The 19176-nt window shown below is 39.6% G+C and overlaps 2 protein-coding genes across 5 annotated transcripts in view; one reads left to right on the top strand and one right to left on the bottom strand.

The window, feature by feature from the left end:
* Positions 1-1275, bottom strand: part of ZFYVE16 (zinc finger FYVE-type containing 16) — a 63147-nt gene extending 61872 nt beyond the window's left edge. For 2 of the 3 annotated variants that reach the window (XM_081232031.1, XM_081232033.1), the window contains exon 1: positions 729-806. The gene's annotated coding sequence lies outside the window, so the exon portion shown is untranslated. Of the gene's footprint in view, positions 1-728; positions 807-994 lie in introns of those variants that run through there. The other variant, XM_081232032.1, reaches the window with a different exon arrangement.
* The window catches only part of SERINC5 (serine incorporator 5), a 185712-nt gene continuing 167288 nt past the window's right edge, over positions 753-19176 (top strand). For both annotated transcript variants that reach the window (XM_081232045.1, XM_081232044.1), the window contains exon 1: positions 753-826. The gene's annotated coding sequence lies outside the window, so the exon portion shown is untranslated. The remainder of the gene's footprint in view (positions 827-19176) is intronic.

The raw sequence follows: 19176 nt of genomic DNA, 5'->3' as shown, positions 1-19176 counted from the left end.
AAAATATTAAGTTATCAAATGTATGGACTGGTTTCCACACGAGTCAAACTAACAAGAACTCCCTTAGTCTGGTATATAATATCATGCAGTCACGGTAGTACAAATAAGTTTATAGTTTAAAAGTTAGATCATCTTTTATCATTTTTCAAAGGTACTAAAGAAAAGGTAGACGAAGGGACTAGCGCGTCCTTCTGGTCTAAAACGATGAGCAAATGCATCGGTGCGAGAATGGGCTTTGCTAGAGCACGGGCGGCGATGACAGATTCCTCTGCGGGGGCAGAGTCATTTCAGCGCAGAGGCTACCACTCACTCCTCGGGAGCGACAGCCCCTCCTGCAGGCTCAGCCCCTTCCCTGGAGGGACAGGCGGCCCTGGGGGCTCTTCTCCCTCCATCCGCCGCGGCCCGGGGGTTGCTCCCCCGGCAGCGCCCAGCACTCCGGGAGGCCCGGGTGGGTGGGACCCGGCAAACAGCGGCCGTGATTGCCATCCTGGCCTGGTCCGGCCCAACAGGCTTTACCGAGGAGCCTCGAGGTTTGAGAGTCCTTATTTCCCAGCCAGCTCAGGGGGGCTCGGAAAAGGAATGGGTCGGGGGCTCAAGGCTCAGCGCCTGGAGGAACAGGAGGGCCAGACCCAGCGCCTAGGGCAGCGCGACCATTGGTCACCCCGCCCCCTCCCCGAGGGCAGCAGGGGTGAGGAGAGGCCAAGACGCCTGTTCCAGGGGGCTCTTACCTCTCCACACCCCTGCGGAGCTCTGTGAGGCTTGACGAGACGCCGCGTTAAAGAGTGAAGAGCGACCCCAGCCAGGGTGTGCGCGATGTCGGCTCAAGGTTTGTTGCCCCCCTACCCCAGCGACCTAGGGAGAGCAGACAGCGCAGGCGCAGAGAAGGCTTTCTGTGCCTCACACGCCCCCTCCTTCTGCGTCCGCGGCCTCCCCGCTCACGAGGCGCCTGCGCGCTGCCATGCCCGTTCTAAGCCCCGGACGCCGGGCTTCTTACCGGAAAGGCCTGAGGAGGTTTTGGGGTGACTGGGGTGACTGGGGCTCCTGAAGATCGGCCGTAGGTCGGGACTCGGTTTCCCACTAGAAGCCTTGGAGCCGGGATCGGGAGGCGACTGCGTCCGGGTCCGGCTTCCTCTGCCCTTCGCTGACCTAGACGCAGCTTCCCCCGCCCCCAGCCTCCGGCGTCCTGCGGCCTGTACTGGACACACCCGCCTGCTGGGCAGCCAGCGCGGCCTGCTCCCCCCAGCGCTGCTGTCTTCCCGGAAAAAAACTCACTTTTTTTGCTTTGGGCTGGTTTTGCAACCACCCGCAGCCCCCCTCCCCCTCACACCCTGGCAGCAACCAAAATGCTCCTACCCCCCTAACAAGCCTTAAGCCCTCCAGCCGGCTGGCCATTCCCGAGGGCTCTGCCTTTGCCTCTCCTTGCCTTAGTTCTGCTTTTCTGACAATGGCCGCGAGAACAGCTGCCTCCCCTGTCTGAAAACAAAAGCTAACTCATCCGGAGAAGTAAATGTCAATCATGTGATGTATATTTGTGCTTGTTTGAGCTTTACTGTGTTCACCACAAGTTTCCTATAAACTTAAATGAGGGAAGAAGAGACATCTGTGTGAGGTCAGGGTATTTATTACAGACTGGGGAAAAGAATCCGTCGGTTGCCAAAAGGTTTTACTGGTTCAGAATTCATACTGCTCTTTCAAAAAGTTCAAGAGTTTTAGTATCTCAGGAATATGTAAGTCTGATGTAATTTGCGGTGAAAGATTTGAGAATCAGCGTTCAAATCCCAAATATGCAAATTGGACAAGCATGGTTACTGATCTTTCAAACATACTTCATCTTGATTTCCCCAAATTCTGAAATGAAATGGTGTGGCTTTAGTTCAACGGTGAAACTTGTATTGATTGCTTAAAATAATTTATTGAGCATCTGCTATGTGACATACACTGTGTTAAATGCTTTGGTTAGGTCATCTCATTTAATCCTAAGAATAATCCTACGAAGAACAGTATGCATTTTCTCTACTATGTGTCCGGTGTTGCTCACAGATAAATAAAATGGGGTCACTACCCTTATAGAAACACAGTCTTACAGCAAAGATGCATGTATACAAGTACATATTTGAGATAGAAGTATTTATATTGCACAGTGTGAGGACAAAGACTAGAAATAGGAAACACTAAGACCTTAAACAGGTAAATGGGAAAAGTATATACATGAACAGTCAATTCACAAAATAAGGAATTTAAATGCCTACTGCATATTTTACTAATGTTCAAACTCATTAATAATGAAAAGAAGACAAAAGAGGTATTATTTCCCATGGATCTAATTAGTTTGTTTACATTGTGTATAGACTCCATTGGTGAGGGTAGAATGAAATGAGCACTCATACCCTGTTGGGGATATAAATTAAGACAAAGATTTTGGAAAGTTACTTGTCAAATCATATCAAGAAATGTTCACATGACCTAATTCCGTAACTTCTGTTTTGGAAATTATAAGGAGATATTTCAGAATACAAAGATTTAGATGAGTAACAATAAGGAAAATAAACAAGGTACCGAAACCCAATTACCTTTCACATATAAATTGTACTTTGTATCACATTTATTTGTTTATGGGTGTTTCCTCTATACAGTGCATTATGCTAGGAGTTGTAAGGACTGTAATGATGGATAATTTATGATTTTTGCCCTGAAGAAGTTCACAATCCACTGTGTCATTCTTTTATTTATTAACATAAATAGCTGAGAGATTGCTGCAGTATAGTAAAATTACAAGAGCTTTGTGTAGATTCTTGGTCAAATTTTCTGTGATTTCCTTTGTTGGTTGAAATAAAGAAGAAAGCTACACATCAAATGCAATGTCAGATAAAATATTAAGGAAAAAGAGTCCTTGGCAAAAGTTGAGTAATATTACTGAAATATTCAATGTATCATCTTTTACCTAAAGATCCTCTTTATAACTAAATGTTTTCTGGACTTGGGGAAAGTCATCATCCTAGTTATAACATACTTGGTCAATTTATTCCTTAGACTAACTAGTCATCACTTGGATCATCAGCAGTTTTTATTATTTTGAAAGGTAACCAGGATTCTGATGATTTTAAGAGGCTTAAATTCCATTGTAATATGAACTTCCAAAGCTGTTCCCTTTTCATAAGTAAACTGGGTGGAGAAAATACCAGAAGCAAATGAAAATAACTATTACAATTATTCATTTGTTTCATGGCTGGTCTGAGACTAACAAGCAGTTTTAGAACTAGGGATTCATTGCTCCAAAATACAGAATGTGACATGCAACTGTTAGTTACCCATCTGCATTTAAGTGATATATAACCATGCTAAAACACCCATGTTACAAGGAAAAGAGCTGAAACAGCTTTGTAAAAAATTGTCTGCTGGTCTAGGGCCAATTGGATCAGCTATTTGGAACAAAGTCACCAATGAAGAAATGGTTATAGTTTTGGTGACCGTGCGAACTAGTTTTTAAAAATGCATAGGAACAGTTTGGAAGGAATTCCACTAAAATATTAACTCTATTTTTGGAAGGTGAAATTATGAGTGATTTCTCCCTCTTCTTTCGAGTGTTCCATATTTTCCAAGTTTTTTTGTAATGAGAACATATTACTTTAATAATCCAAGAGGAAAAATGGAATGATTCCTTTTTAAAAGTATTGCTGAATTCGTAATTGACCCAACCAATTATCTTATATTCATTATGCAATCTCTGCATACAATATATTGCATGACTGTGAGTCATCAGAGAGAAATATACCCGAAAGGATTGAGGAGCACTTGTGTCTGGATACTGTCTTAGAGGTGGTGCAAGGTACAGTGATTCCCAGGGCACATGTTTTGTTTTGTTTTGTTTTTAATACATTTATTTATTTATGTATTTTTGGCTGCGTTGGATCTTCATTGCTGCGCGGGCTTTCTCTAGTTGTGGCGAACGGGGGCTACTCTTCGTTGCAGTGTGCGGGCTTCTCATTGCGGTGGCTTCTCTTGTTGTGGAACACGGGCTGTAGGCGCACAGGCTTCAGTAGTTGTGCCTCGCAGGCTCAGTAGTTGTAGCGCACGGGCTTAGTTGTTCCGCAGCATGAGGGATCTTCCCGGACCAGGACTCGAACCCGTGTCCCCTGCATTGGCAGGTGGATTCTTAACCACTACGCCACCAGGGAAGTCCCCGGGGCTCAGGTTTGATACAGCTTCAACATCATGACATGGGTTCTCTTGTTGAGGGGGGTCAGATTTCTTTGCCAAATATTTCTAGTTCTTCTCTCTTCTGGGCCTGTGATGGCAGGGTATCTTCTGGCCCCCTTGTGGTTGAATAGGGCCAAGTGACTGGTTGAGGCAAATGAACTGTGAGAAGTAACACGTGTCTTTCTAGACTGGATATTTTACTTACCAATGTGAGGCACTCCAGAGCCTCCTTTCCCTCTGGCACAGCAATAGACCAGACTTGATACCGTGGCCACTCCATTAGTGTGAGTTCTTGAGGGATTCCAGAGCACTTCTAGAACAAGAAATAAACCTTGTTGTTATATGCCACTGAGATTTGGGGGTAATTTGTTACTGCAACATAGTTTACTTAGCCTGTCACGGCAGATAAACTTTGTTTTATGTCTCTGAGATTTGGGCGTGCTATTCTGAGCCATATACCAGGGTGGTGTCTCAATGACGCTATTTACGGCAGCATCGTTTCCCAATGTGTTTTGCCTTCACAAATAAATTATTCTGTACTTACAATTATTATGATTTACCAGGTAAATACATTTTGTTGTAAACACATGTTTAACCTCTACTACTACTAAGAATGATAGTTAATTTTTTTTACTTTTTTTTAATGAAAAACATCAATCACATAAAAGTACAGAGACTAGTGCAATAGAACTCTCAGATTCAAAATCAATTCATGGTCACAGATCTTATTTTACCTATAAACTCACCCACTCTATCCCTCCCCCCACAACTGAATTATTTTGAGGAGAATCTCATTTATCTTATCTTTCTTTTTTAACATCTTTATTGGAGTATAATTGCTTTACAATGGTGTGTTAGTTTCTGCTGTATAACAAAGTGAATCAGCTATACATATACATATATCCCTATATCTCCTCCCTCTTGTGTCTCCCTCCCATCCTCCCTATCCCACCCCTCTAGGTGGTCACAGAGCACCAAGCTGATCTCCCTGTGCTATGCGTCTGCTTCCCACTAGCTATCTATTTTACATTTGGTAGTGTATATAAGTCCAGGCCACTCTCTCACTTCGTCCCAGCTTACACTTCCCCCCTCCCTGTGTCCTCAAGTCCATTCTCTACATCTGTGTCTTTATTCCTGTCCTGCCCCTAGGTTCTTCAGAACACTTTTTTTTTTTTAGATTCCATATATATGTGTTAGCATTCAGTATTTGTTTATCTCTTTCTGACTTACTTCACTCTGTATGACAGTCTCTAGGTCCATCCACCTCACTACAAATAACTCAATTTTGTTTCTTTTTATGGCTGAGTAATATTCCATTGTATATATGTGCCACATCTTCTTTATCCATTCATCTGTCGATGGACACTTAGGTTGCTTCCATGTCCTAGCTATTTAAATAGAGCTGCAATGAACATTGTGGTACATGACTCTTTTTCAATTATGGTTTTCTCATTGTATATGGCCAGTAGTGGGGTTGCTAGGTGTTATGGTAGTTCTATTTTTAGTTTTTTAAGGAACCTCCATACTGTTCTCCATCGTGGCTGTATCAATTTACATTCCCACCAACAGTGTAAGTGGGTTGCCTTTTTCCACACCCTCTCCAGCATTTATTGTTTGTAGATTTTTTGATGATGGCCATTCTGACTGGTGTGAGGTGATACTTCATTGTAGTTTTGATTTGCATTTCTCTAATGATTAGTGATGTTGAGCATCCTTTCATGTGTTTGTTGACAATCTGTATATCTTCTTTGGAGAAATGTCTATTTAGATCTTCTGTCCATTTTTGGATTGGGTTGTTTGTTTTTTTGATATTGAGCTGCGTGAGCTGCTTGTAAATTTTGGAGATTAATCCTTTGTCGGTTGCTTCATTTGAAAATATTTTCTCCCATTCTGAGTGTTGTCTTTTCATCTTGTTTAGGTTTCCTTTGCTATGCAGAAGATTTTAAGTTTCATTAGGTCCCATTTGTTTATTTTTTGTTTTATTTCCATTTCTCTAGGAGGTGGGTCAAAAAGGATCTTGCTGTGATTTATGTCATAGAGTGTTCTGCCTGTGTTTTTGTCTAAGAGTTTTATAGTGTCTGGCCTTACATTTAGGTCTTTAATCCATTTAGGGAGTGTTCTAATTTCATTCTTTTACATGTAGCTGTCCAGCTTTCCCAGCACCACTTATTGAAGAGGCTGTCTTTTCTCCATTGTATATTCTTGCCTCCTTTATCAAAAATAAGGTGACCATATGTGCGTGGGTTTATCTCTGGGCTTTTTATCCTGTTCCATTGATCTATATTTCTGTCTTTGTGCCAGTACCATACTGTCTTGTTTACTGTAGCTTTGTAGTAGAGTCTGAAGTCCTGGAGCCTGATTCCTCCAGCTCCATTTTTCTTTCTCAAGATTGCTTTTGCTATTTGGGGTCTTTTGTGTTGCCATACAAATTGTGAAATTTTTTGTTCTAGTTCTGTGAAAAATGCCATTGGTAGTTTGATAGGGATTGCATTGAATCTGTAGATTGCTTTGCGTAGTAGAGTCATTTTCACAATGTTGATTCTTCCAATGCAAGAACATGGTATATCTCTCCATCTGTTGGTATCATCTTTAATTTCTTTCATCAGTGTCATAGTTTTCTGAATACCAGTCTTTTGTCTCCGTAGGTGGGTTTATTCCTAGGTATTTTATTCTTTTTGTTGCAATGGTAAATGGGAGTGCTTCCTTAATTTCTCTTTCAGATTTTTCATCATTAGTGTATAGGAATGCCAGAGATTTCTGTGCATTAATTTTGTTTCCTGCTACTTTACCAAATTCATTGATTAGCTCTAGTAGTTTTCTGGTAGCATCTTTAGGATTCTCCACATATAGTATCATGTCATCTGCAAACAGTGGCAGCTTTACTTCTTCTTTTCTGATTCGGATTCCTTTTATTTCTTTTTCTTCTGTGATTGCCATGGCTAAAAATTCCAAAACTATATCGGATAATAGTGGTGAGAGTGGGCAGCCTTGTCTTGTTCCTGAGCTTAGAGGAAATGGTTTCAGTTTTTCACCATTGAGAACGATGTTGGCTGTGGGTTTGTCATATATGGCCTTTATTATGAGGTAGGTTGAGGTAGGTTCCCTGTATGCTGACTTTCTGGAGAGTTTTTATCATAAATGGGTGTTGAACTTTGTTGAAAGCTTTTTCTGCATCTCTTGAGATGATCATATGGTTTTTCTCCTTCAATTTGTTAATCAGGTTTATCACATTGATTGATTTGTGTATACTGAAGCATCTTTGCATTCCTGGGATAAACCCCACTTGATCATGGTGTATGATCCTTTTAATGTGCTGTTGGATTCTGTTTGCTAGTATTTTGTTGAGGATTTTTGCATCTATGTTTGTCAGTGATATTGGCCTGTAGTTTTCTTTTTTTGTGACATTTTTGTCTGGTTTTGGTATCAGGGTGATGGTGGCCTCATAGAATAGAATGTGTTTGGGAGTGTTCCTCCCTCTGCTATATTTATCATATCTTTTCATCTCTAAATTTTTTCTACACGTATATTTAAAAGATAAGCACTTTACAAAGTAGAAATAATAATGCAATGAAATCGTTTTCTATCCAATATTAGTATCTTACTTCAATATGAATAACTTTGTTTTATCTATAGCCTTACCCAACCTTATTATTTTGAAGAAAATCTCATGTCATATAATTTCATTCATAAATATTTCAGTATGTATTTCTAAAATAAAATAGCTCTTCACAAAAATATATTAATAATACCATTATTACACCTGAAAAATTTAACAGTAATTCTTCAATAATGTCAAATATTTAAGGATTGCTGTCTATATTTCCAATTGTTTCATAAATGTCATCATTTTTAAATAGCTTGTGTGAATCAAAATCCAAATAAGGTCAACATATTGAGATTGATTGATGTCTACTAAAATTCCCTCTTTCTTTTTTTTCCTGGCAATTTGGTTTTTTTAAAAAACCATGTCTTTTAGCCTATAAAATTTTCAGTATCTGGACTTTTCTGCACCTCCCTCCACATAGTATCTTTTAACACGTGTCTCTTGCCTCTGTGTTTCCTGTAAACTTGTAAACCTGTAAACTGTAGCTAGATCTAGAGGCTTGGTTTGATACAGTCCAGTTTCTTTGGCAAGGCTACTTCATAGATGGTGTGTACTTCCATCAGGAGACACATAATACCTTGTTGGCTTCTTTCAGTGATGTTAACAACCATTGATAATCACTACTTGGATTCATCCTTTGATTTGGAGTTTGCAAAACGGTGACATTCTAATCTATCATTTCTTTTTTATTTATTGGCTGGAATTTTTCTAGGGAAAGAAAAATGTCCCTCAATAACAATTTAGTTTTCCTGAAATAAAGTTCATACAGGAAAGAGAAGTTAAATATTCAACCTTTTACTTTACTGACCATTTTCAGAAGAATGAGTTGGTTCCCTTGTACCCTCTAAAGGAGACTAATGGTGTGTGTGTGTGTGTGTGTGGGTAATATATGTAAGTTAAATGTATGTATGTATATGATACTATGTATCATATGCTACATATATATGATACTAAACCAGTTCTCTAGCTTTTAATAAACACATTTCAGCATTTTCACCATTGTACATCCCAATGTTTAATACTATAATAAACACATCATACCCATTGCCAAAATCATGATACTAAAAATATTATTAAAATGGTCCAAGGAATTATAATTAAATTTAAATCAGATTAGGATATACTTATAACTCTAATGTTAGATTTCTACTTTTTTCTGTAAAGTCATAAAACAGGTCAATAAGAAAAGGTTATCAAAACTATTAGGTGCTTTTATACTATATCTAAGGATAGTCACAATTGAATTCATCTACAAAAATTTCAAAGATATAGGTATATCATATTAGTACACAGTTATACTAATTTTATGTTTAGGAAGCTGGCATAAGGAAATTCACCAAAGCTCAAATATGTTAAGATGCAATTGACAATATCAGGCAATATAGAGAGAGAAGAAACAACTGTTAGTGATCTAATTCCACTGCCAGTTAGCATGTAAACTGGAGCCAGAAAGGGAACTGAAATTCAAATCAGAGAAGTGAAATTAATTATTCTACTTTTTAGTCACTTAAATAATTATATTTTTGTGAGAACAAGCTCAAAACAAAAGTTGACATACTTTCTGAGTTACATAAGTTTAACATTGTGTATAATTAGGTGAAAAAATGAACTGGGGTTACCAGCTCCTTTCATTATATATATTCAAGAAAAGGGATCACATTTCCAAACACTAGGAGAGTATTAATTTTCTACAGCTGGAGAGAAGACCAGGAACCCACCACTGGGTAGCAGAGACCAAGCCTTGTAGGCATGCAGTGACCTCAGGAACTTGGCAGTGAGAGGCACAGTCTGAAGTCAGTGAAAAGATCCCTTGTAAGATGTATCTCTGGGCCTGCCTGATCTTCAGTGCCCAAGAGGCAGCTCCAGTGCTGTATAGCAGCATCCTGCAGTCAACAGAGCAACAGCAAATCTGGCAACCGCACAGAGCAAAGGACAGCTAACCTCCTGATTTTGACATTACTAGGATTGTTGCGGGACCCCATCAAGAAAGAGAAGGGAATCCCAAAAATGATTGGTTGAATTTTCCCTCCAACCTCAGAACAGATTACATTTGATTTAGGAAATAGGGAAATGTGATATATCTTGTATCCTGGCATTGTGTAATAAAATTCATGCCCACTATATGTAGTTTTATAATGGTGATCTCTCAATAAAAATAGAATGGAAATCCTGTCCTCTATTATGAGAGATGATGATGTTTTTATTAGCTCTTTTTGGTAACAGATTTGATAATCAGTTCAAAAGTGAATTTTCTCATTTAAAATATTTTTGAGTTACTCCTTCAGATCAAGAAAGAGAGATAACCAGAAGAAACTTTTCTGCACAATTTACAATTTTCCTTAACGTTAAAAAGAAACCAATAGACTCATATGGACTCTGAGACTTTTACAACTCATATTAAACTATATATGTGTATATATACACGCACATATATTTATACATCTGAGATAGAAAGATAGATACACAGTCAAGCAGGTTAAACAAATTAAAATATATATACAGTTAAACAGGTTAAAAGAAAGTATGAAAGTATATACTAAACAGCAAAAGGGAATCATCATCTACCTCACTTTTTCTCTTGAAGTAAGACTTTGCAAGAATGTCTGCTGTGATTGACCAGTGATATACAAGGAGACTGGATAATATGGGACCACATTTCCTCATGTGACATTTTCTTCCTATTATGGTCATTTTCCTGCCTATTTCCTTTTTTTTTTTTAAGTTTATCCCTTCCCCTTTCTCCTTTGGTAACCATAAGTTTGTTTTCCATGTCTGTGAGTCTATTTATATTTTGTAAATAAGTTCATTTGTATCATTTTTTTTAGATTCCACATATAAGTGATATCTTGTGATGTTTGACTTTCTCTGTCTGACTTACTTCACTTAGTATGAAAATCTCTAGGTCCATCCATGTTGCTGCAGATGGCAATATTTCATTCTTTTTCATGGCTGAGTAATTTTTTTTTTTTTTTTTTTTTGCGGTACACGGGCCTCTCACTCTTGTGGCCTCTCCCGTTGCGGAGCACAGGCTCCGGACGCGCAGGCTCAGCAGCCATGGCTCACGGGCCTAGCCACTCCGCGGCATGTGGGATCTTCCCGGACCGGGGCATGAACCTGTGTCCCCTGCATCGGCAGGCGGACTCTCAACCACTGTGCCACCAGGGAAGCCCTGAGTAATATTCTTTATCCATTCATCTGTTGACGGGCATTTAGGTTGCTTTTATGTCTTGGCTATTGTAAATAGTTCTGCTACAAACTTCAGGGTGTATGTATCCTTTTGAATTAGAGTTTTTGTCTTTTCTGGATATATGCCCAGGAATGGGATTGCTGGATCATATGATAACTCTACTTTTAGTTTTTTAAGGAACCTCCATACTGTTCTCCATAGTGGCTTCATCAATTTACATTCCCACCAACAGTCTAGGAGGGTTCCCTTTTCTCCACACCCTCTCCAGCATTTGTTATTTGTAGACTTTTTAATGATGGCCATGCTGACTGGTATGAAGTGGTACCTCATTGTAGTTTTGATTTGCATTTCTCTAATAATTTTGTGATGTTGAGCATCTTTTCATGTGCCTATTGGCCATCTGTATATCTTCTCTGGAGAAATGTCTATTTAGGTCTTCTGCCCATTTTTGGTTGCATTTTTTTGTTTTCTGGATATTGAGCTGTATGAACTGTTTGAATATTTTGGAAATTAATCCCTTGCCAGTTGCATTGTTTGCAAATATTTTCTCCCATTCCATAGGTTGTCTTTTTGTTTTGCTTATGGTTTCCTTTGTGGAGCAAAAGCTTTTAAGTTTAATTAGGTCCCATTTGTTTATTTTTGCTTTTATTTTCATTACTCTAGGAGACAGATGCAAAATAATATTGCTGTAATTTATGTCAAAGAGTATTCTGCCTATGTTTTCCTCTAGGAGTTTTATAGTATCTGGTCTTACATTTAGATCTTTAATCCATTTTGAGTTTATTTTTGTATATGGCTTTTTAAATTTTTTTAAATTTATTTTATTAAATTATTTTTCATATGATTTTATTGTTTTTAGAAAAAATTAAGTTACACTCCATTTACAGTTATTTCAAAATATTGGCTATAATCCCCATGTTGTACAATACATCCTTGTAGCCTATCTTACACCCAACAGTTTGTGCCTTTCACTCCTCCACCCTTATGTTGCCCCCTCCTCCCCTCCCCACTGGTAACCACTAGTTCTCTATATCTGTATCTGCTTCTTTTTTGTTATATTCACTAGTTTGTTGTATATTTTAGATTCCACATAAAGGTGATATCATACAGTATTTGTCTTTCTCTGTCTGACTTATTTCACTTAGCATAATGACCTCCAAGTTCATCCATGTTGCTGCAAATGGCAAAATTTCATTCTCCATTTCCTTCTTGACATCGACTCCTGGACAATATCCATGGTCTTAAATTAACACTATTATTTTTCCTAAATAGAATTTTCTCCAATGACTTTTTTTTTTTTTTTTGTGGTACACAGACCTCTCACTGTTGTGGCTTCTCCTGTTGTGGAGCACAGGCTCCGGACGCGCAGGCTCAGTGTCCATGGCTCATGGGCCCAGCCACTCCGCGGCATGTGGGATCCTCCCAGACCGGGGCACGAACCTGTGTCCCCTGCATCGGCAGGCAGACTCTCAACCACTGCACCACCAGGGAAGCCCCAATGACTTTAAAAAAAAATAAATAAATTTATTTATTTATTTATTTTTGGCTATGTTGGGTCTTTGTTGCTGTTTGCAATCTTTCTTTAGTTTTGGCAAGTGGGGCTACTCCTCATGGTGGTGCACGGGCTTCTCATTGCGGTGGCTTCTTTTGTTGTGGAGCATGGGCTGTAGGTGCATGGGCTTCAGTAGTTGTAGCACGCGGGCTTCATTAGTTGTTGCACACGGGCTTAGTTGCTCTGCGGCATGTGGGATCTTCCTGGACCAGGGCTCAAACCTGTGTCCCCTGCATTGGCAGACAGATTCTTAACCACTGCGCCACCAAGGAAGTCCCTCTTCAATTACTTTTAATCTGTTTTCATTTCAATGATGACCTGTCAATTTTATTACAGTCTGCACTTTTCTTGCTGTCCTTCTATATATTAGTTAGATTTAGATTTGACTAAGGGTGTTAATAGCCTCCAAAATATCAGAGGCTTATACTAGATGCTTATTTTCCTTTTGCTTTAACATCCAGATACAGATGGTCTAGGGCTTCCATAGAACTCTGTTCTATGAAGTCAACACATACTTTGGATTCTTCTAGGTTTTTACTCTATCAACTGTGGGCTCTATTCTCAAGGTCACCTCATGGTCCAAGATGGCTCTTCAGCTCCATCTATCATGTCCATATTTCAACTAGCTAGGAAGAGGAAGGTGACATAGTGGGTCAAAGGGTTCATGTAAGCTGTTCCTTAAGGAAGGTTCTCTGAAGCTGCTGCAGGATACTCTTGCTTATCTGCATTGTTTAGGACTTATTCCCCTGGCCATATATAATTACAAGGAAGACTGGGGAGTTGTTTATTTTGGGAAGCCCTGTGTGTCTTTATTTTGGAGGGCCCTGTGCCTCGCTGAAAATTCTAATGGGAGAATGGATATTGGGAAGAAATAGCAATTTCTGCCATACTCTAACTGAACCATGGGAGCTCGCTTGTTGCAAGAACACAGATTCATCAAATAGCATGGATCTGAACAGGCTCTGCATGATACTTGCAACTCCAGAATAAAGGCTGACCTCTCGATCACACTGGGACACACTATTAATGATTGCATTGTCAATGCAATCAAAAACAAAACTGTCCCTCCAACCCTCGCTGTCTTTCTTCCCCTCGTCACATTTTTAGAAGGAGTGTTTGCTCTCACTGACTCACTTCCCCACCTCCTTTATTTATCTCCAACCTTCTCTAGAATGGACTGTCCCTGAATACTCCACTGTTCTTGCAAACACTAACAGTGACGCTATGAAACTAAATTAATCGGGTGTTTTTCTGTTGTCTTCCTTGGCTTCTCAGCATCTGGCAAAGCTGACACTTCCTCTTTCTTGAAACCCTCGCTTCTGTTGGATTCTATGACACAACACTCTTCCAGAAGCTCCATGTAAGTCTCTTTGGAGCTTCTCCTCTATCAGAACACAAAATAGTGGATCTCCTAAGAGCTCAGTTCTAAGTCCTTCTTTCCACCACTACACATAGATGAACTCATCTACTGCAGGCTTCAATTATCACATGTGCTGAGGATCCCCAAAACTACATCTGTAATTTGATCTTTATTCTGCTTTGCAGTATCTTCCTTTTCTTTCAGTGTCTGAGCAAACAACTAACTTGTCTTTGATTAGCCAAAGCTGGTTCTTTATTACCCATCTGAATGCACAGAAATTTTAAAAAACACGTGAGCTTGTCAGCAAACCATAGACTGTATGCCATATTAAGAGAAAATATTATTATAGCTTATCATCATAGTATTTAGTCTTTCATTCCTCAAACTGTCAACTAATATAAATAATTACATATCTGCTCTTTCTCAGACACATTCCCTACCTATTATTGAGGATTTAAGAATAGAAACTAAAGACAATGTCTCTTTTATAGAGAATTTTTAAATATAGTTGAGAACAAATATATGCATTATATGTATCAGTATACACATTCAGTATTGGCTAAATAGATATATTCAATTGCGGGTTTTATCAATATTATCAATATTATTTGTTTCTGGGGAGTTCTCTTTAAATCATCTACATCTTTTGTTAATTTTTTTCCACTAAATCTGGTATTGTTTACATGAGACAATAGAGTATAAAGCAGTAATTCTGCTGTTAATTTTAAAAGATGATTTCATTATTACAATAGGTCATTGGCAGCTCTAACCTCCAATGACCTCCTTTGTTATTCTGGTCATAAATACTGCATGGTTAAATGGGATCACAAGTGTAAGTGAAACATAATTATAGCATTGCTTACACTGAGTATGACTGAAATAAATGTATTTATGTTTAACAATAAAAATATAAAGATTATACTTGGTCATTGTTATTAGAATAATATTTTAACATTCCTTTTTTTTTTTTTTTTCGTGGTACACGCGCGCGGGCCACTCACTGTCGTGGCCTCTCCCGTTGCGGAGCACAGGCTCCGGACGCACAGACTCAGCGGCCATGGCTCACGGGCCTAGCCACTCCACGGCATGTGGGATCTTCCCAGACCAGGGCACAAACCCGTGTCCCCTGCATTGGCAGGCGGACTCTCAACCACTGCGCCACCAGGGAAGCCCTAACATTCCTTTTAAGGTGCTCTAATTTATCTTTTCTGGTTTTCTTTCAGTACCTTTCATCCATTTGTGCCAACTTTAGTGCCTGGTTCTTTTTCTTGATCAATTGTTGGTCAAAGGCAGTTTGGAGAACATCTGCCATTATACAATAGTAACTCCTCTTTTCTTCAGAAGTTCCAAGTATTTTCTTTTTCCCAACTTTTTTTTTTAAACATCTTAGCCATTTTAAAGTGAACTGTTCAGTGGTATTAAATATATTCACATTGTTGTGCAACCATCACTACCACCCATCCCCATAACACTTTTCATCTTGTGAAACTGAAACTCTATACCCATTAAATTCTAATTCCCATTCTCCCTTTCCCCCAACCGCTGGCAACCACCATTATACTTTCTGTCTTTATGATTCTGACTAGTCTAAGTACGTTGTTTAAATGGAATCATACAATATTTGTCTTTTGTTACTGGTTTATTTCACTTAACATAATGTCCTCAAGGTTCATCCATAATGTCCTCAAGGTTCATCCATATTGTAGCATATGTCAGCATTTCCTTCCTTTTTAAGCCTGAATAATATTCCATTGCATGTTTGTACCACATTTTGCTTATCCATTCACCCACTGATGGACACTGGGTTGCTTCCATGTTTTAGCCATTGTGAATAACACTGCTATGAACAGGCATGTATTCAATGTTTTTGAAAGAATGTTTACCAGATGTCAGAGACAAACCCAGAATAACTCTTGCCTGAATTCTGAGACTGATAAGCAGATGTGGTCTCCTGACCTTGAGTCTCTCACAGGGCCTAACATTGTGCCTAGGGTAAGTCTGCTGACCTTTGACTGTCCATTGGTGTATGTGTTGAATTAACAACATGATGGAAGTGTGCATGGTCAGACCTTGGGGATTTATAAGGAATTACCTTGGAGTCACTGTGGATTCAGATATTCCTGAGGGAAATCCTTAATTACTGGTATCTACAGGGATTTTCTCTTGAGCTAACCAATTATCCCAAAGAGTAATATACCAATCTCTTGGGGTTGAGGGAAGAGTTGGGGGACAGGGTGTGGGTAAACCTTGTCTGCCAGCTTTCTCAGAATCAAAGAAGATAGAAAGATGAGGTTACACTATTAGATGTATAGACTTCCACTTAATAATTTCCCTGGTTTCAGTACTGAGCCTCCTGCATTATGTTAAAAAAAATCACAAAAAGGGCAGTTTTTAAAAGAAACTTTTGAAAACAAAAGGTTCTAAAATTCAGCATATCAAAAGTCAAACGCGCTATCCTCCCCAAACCTTCTCTTCTCAGTTTGCTCACCTTGATAAACGGCAGTTTTATCCTCCTGGCTCAGAATAAACTTGGCCATCGTCCTTCACTCCTCTTTTTTTTCCCTCCCTTCACACTTATATTTATCAATCAATAATCCTCTTGGCTCCGCCCCCAAAATATATCCATTTCTCACCATCTGGGGTGAGCTACCAGGATCTTTAGTCTATTGCAGATTGTTCTACTAACATTGACTTTTGATTTGTGGCCAACAATGAATCTAGTTTATCTGCTTGGACTAATAAACCCTACTTGCCTTTGTTTTTTCTTGCCATAGCCTTCTGCTCTGGGTATGACCCCAACGACTCTGACTTGTGGTGCCTGTGAGCCTCCTTCTGGTCTAATAACAGTTTTGGATTTCACTACCTTAGACCTGCCCTACACCAAATCCAGGGAGGGAGGGTACTGATGGCAAGGAAAGGAAAAATGCAAAAGCAGTAGACTATCTGCCTTGCAATTCTGTCCCAGGCCATGCAAAAAATTCTTCAGAAAATAACTGTGAATGTCCCTGTGCTGGCTATCTGGTTTATTTGTCCTCAGATCTATTCCCTGCCCTTCCCCTGTTTTGCTCTGTATTGCAGGACCCTCACTGCTGCAAACTGCATTTTGCAAGCTCTTTGACAACTGATTTCTATTAGGATGAACCACTGAGGAGACAATGACTGGAGGTTGAAGGGTGAGAAGTAGGAAAACCAAGGTACTTCTCTTTTCTCTCTCTGCTTTGTGTAACATGTCAGGCAGGTTCCATCTCTCTCTAGGCTTCCTCAGCTCTGGTTCCACCACCTCCTCCCTCTGTCCCTCTGGCTGTGGGAGCAATAGCTGTTTCCTACCATTGGTAACTTTGTGTTACCTCACTGACCTCTGATTGCCTTCTCAGCTCTCCCACCACTTTTGTGACTAGTTTTCCACATTAAATTTTCTCTATTAAAATATCTCAGTTCTGTTTTTCTGCCTAGAACCTGACAGATGCTGCCACCTTTCAAAGTCCTGCCAGATGCTTCTAATACCTGCTCTAGTTTTATGCTTATAACCAGACTTTCCCCCTGCATTGCTAGTATTTGTTTGTTTTCATATATACTCTGAAAGTTTAAAGGAAAATTGTTCACCTTCTATAAGAGTGAAATATTTTTAGAATCGTAGTCTAAATGATTTATTTCTCAAGACCAGAGATAGCAGCTTCCAGTTTAGTGAATCCCTATCAAGTGTTGGATACTGAGCTAGCTAGACACTTTGAAAATATTTTCTCGAATCCTTACAGTAATGTTCAAGGTAGTTACTACTCCCTACTTATCAGAGGAGAAAACTGAGGAACAGAGAAATGAAGTAACTTGACCAAGATTACATAGCTCATAGGTGGTGAGGTTTGGCTTCACACGTATCTGTCTGATATGACCATTTTCCACTGCCGCACTCCACCTTTCTAACATGCCTACCTTCACGTTAATCATTGTTTGCTCATCCTTGTGATTTTAATAAGCACTAATAGGTTTTTTTTTTTTTTTTTTTTTATGGTACGCGGGCCTCCCCCTGTTGTGGCCCCTCCCGTTGCGGAGCACAGGCTCCGGACGCACAGGCTCAGCGGCCATGGCTCACGGGCCCAGCCGCTCCGCGGCATGTGGGATCCTCCCAGACCGGGGCACGAACCCGTATCCCCTGCATCGGCAGGCGGACTCTCAACCACTGCGCCACCAGGGAAGCCCTAATAGGTTTTATTATATACTTTCATAGTAATTTTAGGGCCACATGAAAGATACATGAATTTAGGAAATATTAAATACCAACATAGGGAACCAATTGTGTCTTGATTAGATCAACATTTGTACATGGCTTCAACTGTCATTCCAACTACTATTTGTACACTTGAACGATGGAAACAAAATCTAATTAATGAGTTGATTCTATCATGTAAAACCAATCATATGTTTCAATATCCGTTGAGCTCCACAATTAAGTTAACCCAAAACAGATACTTCCATTTATTCTACAAAAAATGGAGAAGCAAAACCAAAGTAGCTGTTTTACCTAATTACTGAACCTCTGTTCTGAATGCAGGAAGCTACTTCCTAAGAGAAGCTGCCATTTTTAGCAAAGAAACAGAGCCTATAATAGAGGCAGTTCTCAAGCACTGCAAGATTTCAATCCAAAAAGTACCTTATTTGCTCACAAAGATGAGAATGTGCACACACAAGTTTGTATATTATTTTTCAAGCACCGTGTCCACAAAAACTAGAAAGTATGAACCAAAGAAGTGTTGAGGCCAGGATCTCAAGTGGGAATTAACAAAAAATGAGGAAAGAATAGATACCACTTGAAATAGAAAGTGAAACATGATCCTAACTTTCCCCTTTTGGCTGTTAAATCCCTGAACCCCAGCATTTACCTTCAATAGTTACAAATCCTCAGAAGGAATATGGTCTAATTTCACAGATGACACTCGGGTATATCCACAAGTAGATTTGTACTTTGTGGATTTTCCTGTGACAAATTGGCATTTCATACTGGTTTCTCACTGATGCCTGGCATTCACTGTTGCCAATTCCTTCCAATATTGGCTGCTATATGTTAAAAAATGACAAATAGAATGGACTTGAGAATATGGGGAGGGGGAAGGGTAAGCTGGGACAAAGTGAGAGAGTGGCATGGACATATATACACTACCAAACATAAAATAGATAGCTAGTGGGAAGCAGCTGCATAGCACAGGGAGATCAGCTCGGTGCTTTGTGACCACCTAGAGGGGTGGAATAGGGAGGGTGGGAGGGAGGGAGACGCAAGAGGG

The sequence above is a fragment of the Mesoplodon bidens genome (genome assembly GCF_964165515.1).
Source record: "Mesoplodon bidens genome assembly, chromosome: 4".
Taxonomy (NCBI): Eukaryota; Metazoa; Chordata; class Mammalia; order Artiodactyla; family Ziphiidae; genus Mesoplodon; species Mesoplodon bidens.
The sequence above is the reverse complement of the archived record's forward strand: the minus strand, read 5'-3'. Positions and strand labels throughout refer to the sequence as shown.